The sequence below is a fragment of the Triticum aestivum genome, chromosome 1D (genome assembly GCF_018294505.1).
Source record: "Triticum aestivum cultivar Chinese Spring chromosome 1D, IWGSC CS RefSeq v2.1, whole genome shotgun sequence".
Taxonomy (NCBI): Eukaryota; Viridiplantae; Streptophyta; class Magnoliopsida; order Poales; family Poaceae; genus Triticum; species Triticum aestivum.
Genome location: NC_057796.1, coordinates 370,893,581 through 370,904,427, shown reverse-complemented (window position 1 = coordinate 370,904,427; position 10,847 = coordinate 370,893,581).

The window sequence follows — 10,847 nt, the reverse complement described above, 5'->3', positions numbered from 1 at the left end:
ATGATTCCCGTTGCCCACCGCTATGGATCGTGCTATCCATGAAGAACACCTGGGACTGGAACCTGGAGGAGGACATGTAGCCCATCTATAATGTGTAAGTGGAGTACGGTAATTGTGAACGGTAGCGCTGGGAATATATGTACACTAGTCACGCACAAATTTATCACATGAATTGGAGATGAACTTGTGTGGCATACTGGCATTTGTCCTTTAGAATTTATTACTAGTAAATGTGTTATGTGTACGTGCAACTTGTGTGGTTGTTGCACGGGCTCCAACACGCTCTTTGAGAAAAAAAAGGTGGCACAGCTTTGGATATACGTGACATGGCGGCATCATACAGTAGCATCGTTCGCTATAGTTGTAGTACACTCCTACTAGGACGACAACTCCTATAAAACCTTGCGCTTGGCTCTTTGCCTCTTCGGGAGGTTCAACAGTTCGTACTCGTGTGAACCTTGCACTTGGCTCTTCGCCTCTTCGGAAGGTCCAACAATGATGATACTACAGTACAATATGCTTCTGGCAATCTGACACCGATTGAACTGTTGCACGTCCACCGCGAGGGCGAGGGCAAGGGAGAGGGAGAGGGCGTTGTAGTCAAAACCCTCTCCTCGTCCTGCGAACCACCGCGCGCGTGGGCGAGGGAGAGGCGTAGTAAGCAAGCTTCTCCTCGTTCGGCGAGTTGACGAGACACATCAAAGCAGTACTAGTACTAGTAGTAGTAGTCCATACTGCGTCCTTTCCGATTAATATGGCTTAATTTGAAACGAGAAAATACACTGGCGGTCAACGTATGTAACAATACGCTCTTTACGGTCACTACATATAGTTTTGCGGCGATTATACGACCACTAGCTCATCGTAGAGCACCGTATTGCACCCTACTGACCGGCCACATAGTCGACGTGGCACTTTGTTGACTGGTTAAATTGTCACTTGGTTTCTGGACCCACCTGTCAGTTGGCAGAGCAAAGAAATCAGTTAAACAAAACTTTACGCAGGTGAGACACGAGCCCAACCCTTGCACGCGAACCGCCCTGGCTGTGTATGTGAGTGCATGCACGTGTCCTGCCTCGGTCTTCCAACAAAGAGTGTACATCGGTTATAAAACAAAGAGTGTAGTACATGATGTACATCTACACTTCCAATGCATTTAGCCTTTAATCTAAATCGATATTGATTGACTAATGCACCAACTTGTGCTGTAGGTATAGGCTACATGTCTATCCTTAATTACAGCATGCAACGGCCTTCATTTAATCTTCTTATCTCAATGGTCGCATGCACACATAAGTCTGCTACTTTTGGGTGTTAATTATGCCCTGGTCAATGTGTAAATCTCTAAATGTACAGTCTTTCACGGACGTAGGGAGTAGGTTGAGCACTTGAGCGTGAGCGTGTGTCTTGCGTCGTGTGCTGTGTGCCGCATGGGTGCGTGAGTGTTGCGTGCGTCCATGTGTACATGTGAGTGTTGCATGTTGCATGCATGCATGCATGGGGCTGACTCCCTCCCATTGACATGTTCATATTTCAAGCTTCCTCTGTTCCCTCCATATGGTGATACTCCCTCTGTTCCCAAATAGTACGGAGTAAAAGCCTCCCTCTGTTCCCAAATACGGAGTATTTGTCTTTCTACAGATCTCAACAAGTGACTAGGTACGGAGCAAAATGAGTGAAGTGAGCGTATAGGCATAGGGATACTGTAGAAAGGAAGTCCTCGCGATCCATTATTCCCCATCTCGGTCAGAGAGAACTATTCAACTAGTCTTCGCAGTGAAGTGACAATACACGCTGCAGTAGATGGGACACGTAATTAATAAGCTGAACCAGCGTGTTGGTGTTACTAAATCAGCCTTACCCAGTATTGCCATCATGTTTGCCAGTAGAGCACGCTTCCGCAAATACACCTACGCACCTCTGTCCTCCATTAACTGACATATGGGCCCTGTTGTGGTAGACCCACATGTCATCGGTGTAACTATTTACACTCCGAAGGACGGTATATCCTGGTAGTAGTACTAGTAGAATTGAGATTGAATGCACTTTCTTCCCTGTCTTCCACTCTTCTTCCTCCTCTCTTCTTCTTCCTCCTCTCTTCCCCATCGTCGGCCGCACACCATTTACCCCCGCTCACTGCTCGCCCGCCCGCGCCATCTTCCATGGTAGCTCGCGCGTACCATACCCCCCCGCTCACTGCTCGGCCACACGAGGAGAAGCTTCTTCGCTCGCCCGCCCGAATCCACTTCCCCGCTGGCTCGCAGGCACCGAAAACCCCAATGGCAGAACCGACTGACACGCTGAACCGCGATTGGAATTACCTCCCCGATGTTCTCTTGGAGCAGATCTGTAGTCGTATGGACCTACTCAGCACCGTCCGTCTGGCCGCATGCTCGGTGTCTTTGTACCGTCTACTCGTCTGCAACCGGCCGGCTCTTTTCAAGACACCCTACTTGCTGATGGCCGATCCTCGCAGGTGGCCCAGACACCGACTTGACGATCCTACGGAGGTTGTCGTGGTTCCCCTCGACATGCTACCACTACCCGTCCACCTGTCCTTCATGCGCGGCCACTACTGGGCGGGCATGAAGGCCAACTGGATCGTCCTCATCCACCACACCGGTAGTCCGTGGCGTCTCGTGGATATCTACACCCAGCAAGAGATCACCCTTCCATCATTGGATATCGCCGCCATCGAGCCTCGCCGCCCGCCGGACACTCCTGCCTACTACGCACGAGACGCGTCAAGCTTTTGGCTCGACCTCTGTTTGCATAAAGTTGTAATCTGCGAAGTGCCCCACACCATCAGAAGACTATATGGATTACAAGCTCATTGCCTTGTTCAACATGGGATTAGTCTATCTGGAATCCGGTCGCCATACATGGTTATGGCTCATCATCAATCCTGTTGAGGTAACATTTCTGTCTGATGCTATAGTGCACGATGGCATCGTTTACGCGGTCGACGCACAGATTGGCTGCCTATACTGGTGGAATCTATCGTCGTGTAATTGTTCTATCTCATCTCATCTTTACCTTATGAATACGACTGCATGTTCATTTGTTACAAATTTAGAATGCATAGCATGTCTATAACCACATCATTGCTATATGTTCCTCTCATTTCCTAGATTTGTATGACCACACATGTTATTGTTAGAGTTGATATGAGAACAATTGGCATCTAATGATTGTTAGAATACATATTATGAGCATAACATCATGATTGCTATATGTTACTCTCGTTTACAAGATTTTTATAACAACGCATGTTATTGCTTAGAGTTGATATGAGAACAGTAGTAGTAAGTGCTATGGTAGAATATGAGTAGGCGCTGTCATAGCTGTTTTCCTCTCATTGTTACATGATGTTTGAACCATGACATATTGCTAGAATATGAAAGCCATTGGCTTATTTTTTTAACTTGGGGTATGATTATGACCACGGCATTGCAATTCTCTGTCTATGATATGTGTCACTGTTATAATAATCTTAATTCCACACATACTCTGAACATGATTGTTTATTTTTGTCCTTTTGGTCTCCAATTTGAAATGTTGCAGCAGACGCAAATGCACTGGCCTTCATGATTCCAGGACCTGGAATCATACCAGCCGATGGGTGGTGGTTTATCGCTCGTTCAGCTGACGGCGGTCATTTGATGCGCATTCGCACGTACCAAATTGACCAAACCATTACATCAAACCACATGCAGTACAATGCGTGGGGCGTTCGTGACATTGATGGCTATGGCTGCTTCGTGTTCGAGAAAGATCCCAGCTCCGTTGGGCCAGGCGTATTCAACTGGAGGCGGGTTTACAGCCTCGGCAACCACTCCTTGTTCCTCGGGCTCAATTATCTGATCATCCAACCAATCATCGATCATATCACTGGCGATGATTACTGTGCTATGCAACTTCCATTCGCGAGGGGGGGGGCTGTGTTTACACATCATACCATTGGTTTCATGAATCACCATATCCAGAGATTCGTCGACACAGCTTGTTGCCAGATAATCTTCAGTGTGTGAAAGGCATCAAGCTTCCATGCGATGGATGGCTTTTGCAAACCCGACATGCGGCGATGTGGTTCATGCCAACAGCAAATATGCACAACTTGATTCGTGCTGATATCTAGACTGAGCCATGTATTCTGCTGCTGTAGCACGACCCTCTTTTGTTGGATATTATGTACTGTTGTTAGTTTGAAGCACTCCTCTGGTTTGAAGGATAGATACCTTCCTGGGATCAAGTGCATCCTAACTCACCTGCGTAGGATGTACTTATAATGATGATGGAGATGCTGTGCAGAAGCCATATATATATATATATATATATATATATATATATATATATATATCAGTTAGGCTTCAAGTGCGTACTTGTTAGTTAAACCTATGTATAAATTGTGACACTAAATACGACTAGTAAGTAGTACAGTAGCAGTACTACTATACGTCAGTCAAATTATTCATCATGTCCACACATTGAATTGACATGACAACACACTGCGCGTGAGGTGACACAAGAATCCCGGCGGCGTGTTCGGGTATTTTGGACTTCAGATTTGGAGTACCACTTATCTGTCGAAATCTTTCATCATTCACTTAAAACAGTCGATTGATCATACATTGAGTACCATATAACAGGAATTACCGATGCAAGTCGAAGAAGGATTGGCCGGTGCTGCCGGCTGGTGTCAAGTTTGATCCCACAGATCAGGAGCTGATCGAGCACCTTGAGGCCAAAGTGAGTGCTGACAGCGCGAGATTTCAGTCTCTCATCGATTTGTTCATACCAACCATCGACAGCGAGCACGGCATATGCTACACCCAACCTGAGAAACTTCCAGGTAAGACACCGATCGGCCGTCTACTTGCACAAAAATATTCCTTTGTTTATAGCTCTATTTTTCTTTTTAGACGCAGACCTGGTGAAGCAATTACAATTTGACAGTTAATAAAAAGTGAAACAAGTGACTGCAACATGCCAAAGATGTTATGAAAATGCCAACTAGGTACACTAAAACCTGTATTCCACAATACTGCAGGTATCACACTAAGTGGCCTAAGGAAGCATTTCTTCCAGTGCAATTCCAGGGCGTTCAAAAGGGGCACGTGGACGCGTCGCAAGATACAGTCGGAGTGCGGCATGCACGCGATGTGGCACAAGACCGGCAATACCTTGCCGGTGATGGTCAACGGCCGGCAAGACGGGCAGCAAAAAAGGTTCTGGTGCTGGACACCAACAAGAACTTCGACCAGCAGAGGACCAACTGGGTGATGCACCAGTACCACCTCAGGGACCTAGAGCAAGAGAAGGAGCGGGAGCTGGTCCTCTGCAAGATTTTCTACCTGACGAACACTAGGACCAGGATTAAAAAGATTGTAAGTTAGTTTGATATTGGTAGTTGTACTACCTTGTCGTCCGCAAGTTGGTATTGTTGTTAGCGATCTTTTGGTATGAACTTGCATTTGCTTCCAACCATCATGTCGAGGGTTGACGTGGATATAAAGCTGAATCATTTGTTTCGAAACGAATTTTCAGGCACCTGGTTTTTATTTGATGGGTAGCATAAGCACCCGCCGTTCGAATTCCCACTTCTCCAATTTTTTCGAAACAAGTGCATGCACTTATTATCACGATAAAAAAAATATCCGTGCTGCATCCCAGTTATCAGTCTGTACTTGCAGAATTCTCTCGTTTATTGAGCACGTGTATTGTTTTTTCAGGTCGAGCAAGTTTCAACTGGGCTGTAGACTGCCCAGGGTTGGTTTTGTTTTTAACAAGCCCAGCCCATGACGACAACGGGGCACAAAGATCCAGCAGGTATCTACTGGCCTCTGGCCCGCCAGCATTAGTTATATTTTGTCTTACAACATCCGCAGGCAGTTTTTTTTACTGAATCAAACACACAGCCCAGTTCTATTTTCCTCTTGAAACGCATGTCCTACATCCGTTTTCTAATCTCTACCTATAGTTTTACTAGTTCATATACACGTATCATTATATTGAAAACACATAAAATTCCCTTTTCATATTTAAATCCTTATTTTTGTTGTTTTTTCCCACCCAGCGCTGATTTTTTTACCACTGGTTTTCCCTTAAACCAACTCAATTGTCCCACGTCTTATTTGCTTACAAAAACAAAACGATTTTTTTGGCAAATCAATAAGTTCTTAAAAAATGCTTATCATTTCGGGATTACAACAGTTTGGACTCCACCAAAATATGCAAAATAAAGTTGAACTTTTTGACCGTGGTCTTGGGCAGAAAATGGGCTGTAATAAATTACTTAAGAATTAGCAAATGGGCTGCAAATTATAAAAAATAGCAAATGAGCTTTCTGTTGTCTGCCAGAGATTTGGAGGCTGACTTGTGGGTCTACTAAGTGCATGCGTACACAAGGTTTCTCAAAAAAGAAACTTAGTCAACAATCGACTCTACCAGCGTTAGACCGTTAGATGTCAATCTAACGGCAATCGTGCTTCTTCAGTCTCTGATCTTCCTGCCCCAGCCGCCCAAACCAGCGCCGTCGGAACCGCCTGCTCCCGCCTCCCGTGGCCGGCAGTGCTGCCGGGCAGGCCTCACGGCCCCATCATACTCGCATCCCTGGCCTGTCTATCCCTCTACTCACTCACACCTCCTGTTATTTTCCGGCGACGGCAGCCGAACCAGTCAACCCTCGTACTCTCCACCGCGTGGGCAGCCACTGCCGTGTCTTCCCCGGCTCCGTGTCATTCCCTTCGTAGGCCTCGCCGTCGTCCACCGCACTGGTGCTCTCGGCGCGGCATGGTCAACGATGTCCATCCAACGGTCGTAGTGCTTCTTCAACCTCTGGTCTTCTTGCCCCAGCCGCCCAAAGCAGCGCCGGTCGTGCCGCATGCTCCTGCCTCCCGAGGCCGGCTGTGCTGCCGCGGAGGCCTCACTGTCCCCATACTACTCCCACCGCTGGCCAGGCCATCCCTCCACTCACCCACTCCCCCTGTTATTCTGCGGCGCCGGCAGCCTCACACCGCAGCCGAACCAGTGAACCCTCGTACTCCTCTCCGCGTGGGCATCCACTGCCGCGTCTTCCCCGGCTCCGCGTCGTCCCCTTTTTAGGCCTCGCCGTCGTCCACCGCCGTGGTGCTCTCGGCGCGGCGTGGTCAATGTGGTCAACGACCGACTTCCATCGGAAGAGTACTGTATGTGGAGAGGCTGACAGCTGGGTCCACGGCAGCCGCAAGGAAGTGCCTCCTTATTACGGGCAAAATAATTATTCCTCCACCTGACAGCAGGGACCCACCGGACAGGCCACCAGTATTTCGCGGAAACAACGTTTCCCCCTGACTGCTGGGACCCACCGGACGGGCCACCGTATTTCGCAAAAAAAACGTTTGCCCCTGACTGCTGGGACCCACCGGACGGACCACCGTATTTTGTGAAAAAAACGTTCCCCCCGTTGTCAGCTCGGACCCACTGGAAGTGCCTCCTTATTACGCACAGAAAAATGAATACTCCCCCTGCTAGCTGGGACCCACCATGGTGGGAGGCTGACTTGTGGGCCTACTAAGTTGACGGGGACGGAGGGCTTTGTCAACTTAGTCAATATGAACGATTCTAGCTCCAGTGACCGTACGATGTCCATCCAACGGCCGTAGTGCTTCTTCAACCTCTGGTCTTCTTACTCCAGCCGCCCAAAGCAGCGCCGGTCGTGCCGCATGCTCCTGCCTTCCGTGGCCGGCTGTGCTGCCGCGGAGTCCTCACCGCCCCCTACTATTCCCACCGCTGGCCAGGCCCTGCGGCGATGGCAGCCTCACACCGCAGCTGAACCAGTGAACCCTCGTACTCCTCTCCGCGCGGGCTTCCACTGCCGCGTCTTCCCCGGCTCCGCGTCGTCCCCTTCCTAGGCCTCGCCATCGTCCACCGCCGTGGTGCTCTCCGCGCGGCGTGGTCAACGTGGTCAAGGAACGACTTCCATCGGAAGAGTACTGTACGTGGAGAGGCTGACAGCTGGGTCCACGGCCACAGCCAAGTTTTTTTGTGATTTGCCAAGTAAGTCGCTTTGTCAGGCCTGTTGGGCTGCAAATCTTTCAAGACGAGGAGAGCTTTTATTCGGCTGGCCAAGAAAATGGCCCATCAGTAATGAGAAATGGGATGTACATTTTTAAAACACATCAAACCGGCAATTAGTTTCAAATATCTTTTTTTATTTCAAGATTTTAAATTACATTAATTTTTATGTGTGGAGAATTTGTTGGATTTTATATTGATATACATTTATTTTTAAAATCGGTTTGAATGTGAGTCGAAATTTCGGGATTAAAAACAGTTCGGACCGCACCGAAATATGCAAAATTTCGTATAATTTTTTAACCGTGGCCACAATATGGGCTGTAATGCTAACAAAAAGAATATGGGCTCCAAAAAACCTTATTAATTAGCAAATGGGTTGTAAATTATTAGAAATAATGGCAGATGGGTTGTATGTTGTTTTCCACAGATTTGAGGCTTTCCTAAAAAAAGGTTGACGCACAAGCAGTGACTGTTGGATGGCCATCCAACGGCCGTCGTGCTTCTTCAATCTCTGCTCTTCCTGCTCCAGCCGCTCAAACAAGCGCCGGCGGGACTGCCTGCTCCCTCCTCCCCGCGGCCGGCTCTGCTGCCGCGCAGGCCTCACCGCCCCACCGTACTCCCATCGCTGGCCTAGCCATCCCTCTACTCACCCACACCTGCTGTTATTCTCCGGCGACGGCAGACGAACCAGTAAACCCTTGTACAGTCGTACCCCCCCTCCGCGTGGGAAACAACTACCGAGTCTTCCCTGCCTCCATGTCGTTCCCTTCCTAGGCCTCGCCGTCGTCCACCGCCCTGGTGCTCTCGGCGCGGCCTGGTCAACGTGGTCAACGACCGACATGCATCTGAAGTGGACTGTACGTGGAGAGGCCGACAGCTGGGTCCACGGCCGCACGCAAGGAAATGCCTCCTTATTACGCGCAAAATAACGATTCCTCCACCTGACATCAGGGACCCACCGAAAGGGCCTCTGTATTTCGCGAAAAAAATGTTATCGCCGCTGACAGCTCGGACCCACCAGCTATATCTTCGCACGCAAGGAAGTGCCTCCTTATTACGCACAAAAAAATGAATACTCCCCCTGCTAGCTGGGACCCACCATGGTGGGAGGCTGACTTGTGGGCTAACTAAGTTGACTGGGACGGGGGCCTTTGTCAACTTTAGTCAATATGAACTATTCTAGCCCCAGTGATCGTACGATGTCCATCGAACGGCCGTAGTGCTTCTTCAACCTCTGGTCTTCTTGCTCCAGCCGCCCAAAGCAGCGCCGGTCGTGCCGCATGCTCCTGCCTCCCGTGGCCGGCTGTGCTGCCGCAGAGGCCTCACCGCCCCCTACTATTCCCACCGCTGGCCAGGCCCTGCGGCAACGGCAGCCTCACACACAGCCGAACCAGTGAACCCTCGTACTCCTCTCCGCTCGGGCTTCCACTGCCGCGTCTTCCCCGGCTCCCCGTCGTCCCCTTCCTAGGCCTCACCGTCGTCCACCGCCCTGGTGCTCTCGGCGCGGCGTGGTCAACGTGGTCAAGGAACGACTTCCATCGGACATGGACTGTACGTGGAGAGGCTGACAGCTGGGTCCACGGCCGCAGCAAGGAAGTGCCTCCTTATTACGCGGAAAATAATGATTCCTCCACCTGACAGCTGGGACCCACCGGACGGGCCACTGTATTTCATGAAAAAAAACATTTCCCCCTGACTGCTGGGACCCACCAGCTACATCTTCGCACGCAAGGAAATGCGTTCGGGCAAAAAAATGATTCGTCCCCTGACTGCTGGGACCCACCAGCTACATCTTCGCAGGCAAGGAAGTGCCTGACAGTCGGGACCCACCTGGTCGAAGTGTATGTTGCGTTGTCATTCTGGTCGCGAACGTGTACGTACATATATACTGGTGGATGTAGAGGCGTGCACGTGTTCTAGTAGAGGCGCGTACGTGTCGTAGTAGAGGCGTGCACGTAGCATGTACACATATGTACAGCGGCCAGGGTGCAAGAAAGAAAATACGGCCACGTATGTGTACATACGGGCGGGGTCTCGAACGCCTACTCGCGCATACGTACGGCCAGGGCTCATGTACATGGCTGGGTCGGAACGGAGAAACAGCGTCGTCGTCGTGTTCATGGGGAGGCAACGGAATGCATCGTGTTCATGGGGAGGCAACGGAATGCGTCGTGTTCATCGGGAGGCAACGGAACGCGTGGGAGCCAACCGGCTGGGTCGGAACGGAATACGTGGTCGTGTTCATCGGGAGGGCTTGGACGGAACAGGCGATGGAAACGAGGCCTGGCGTACCGCAGAACGGAGGAAACGGACCTCCTACGGTCGAAACGGGGGTCCTGTTGATCGGGAGAGGTGTGGCGTACCGCAAAACGGAGGAAACGGACCTCCTACGGTCGAAACGAGAGTCCTGTTGATCGGGAGTGGTGTGGCGTACCGCAAAACGGACGAAACGGACCTCCTACGGTCGAAACAGGGGTCCTGTTCATCGGGAGGGGTGTGGCGTACCGCAAAATGGGACTCCATGGGATATTGTTCATCTCCACCGTCGATCTCCTCCAGCCTCCACGGGCTACCGTCGACCTCCTCCAGCCTCCATGGGCTCCTGTTCATCCAGCCTCCACCGCGCGCTACTCCACCGGCTACTATTCAACCACCCATCCACCGTCTACTGTTGATCCAGCCCTTCACACCACGGGGTCCTGTTCAACCACCCCTCCACGGGCACCCCTCCACCGTCTACTGTTCATCCAGCCCTCTACACCACGGGGTCCTGTTCAACCACCCCTCCA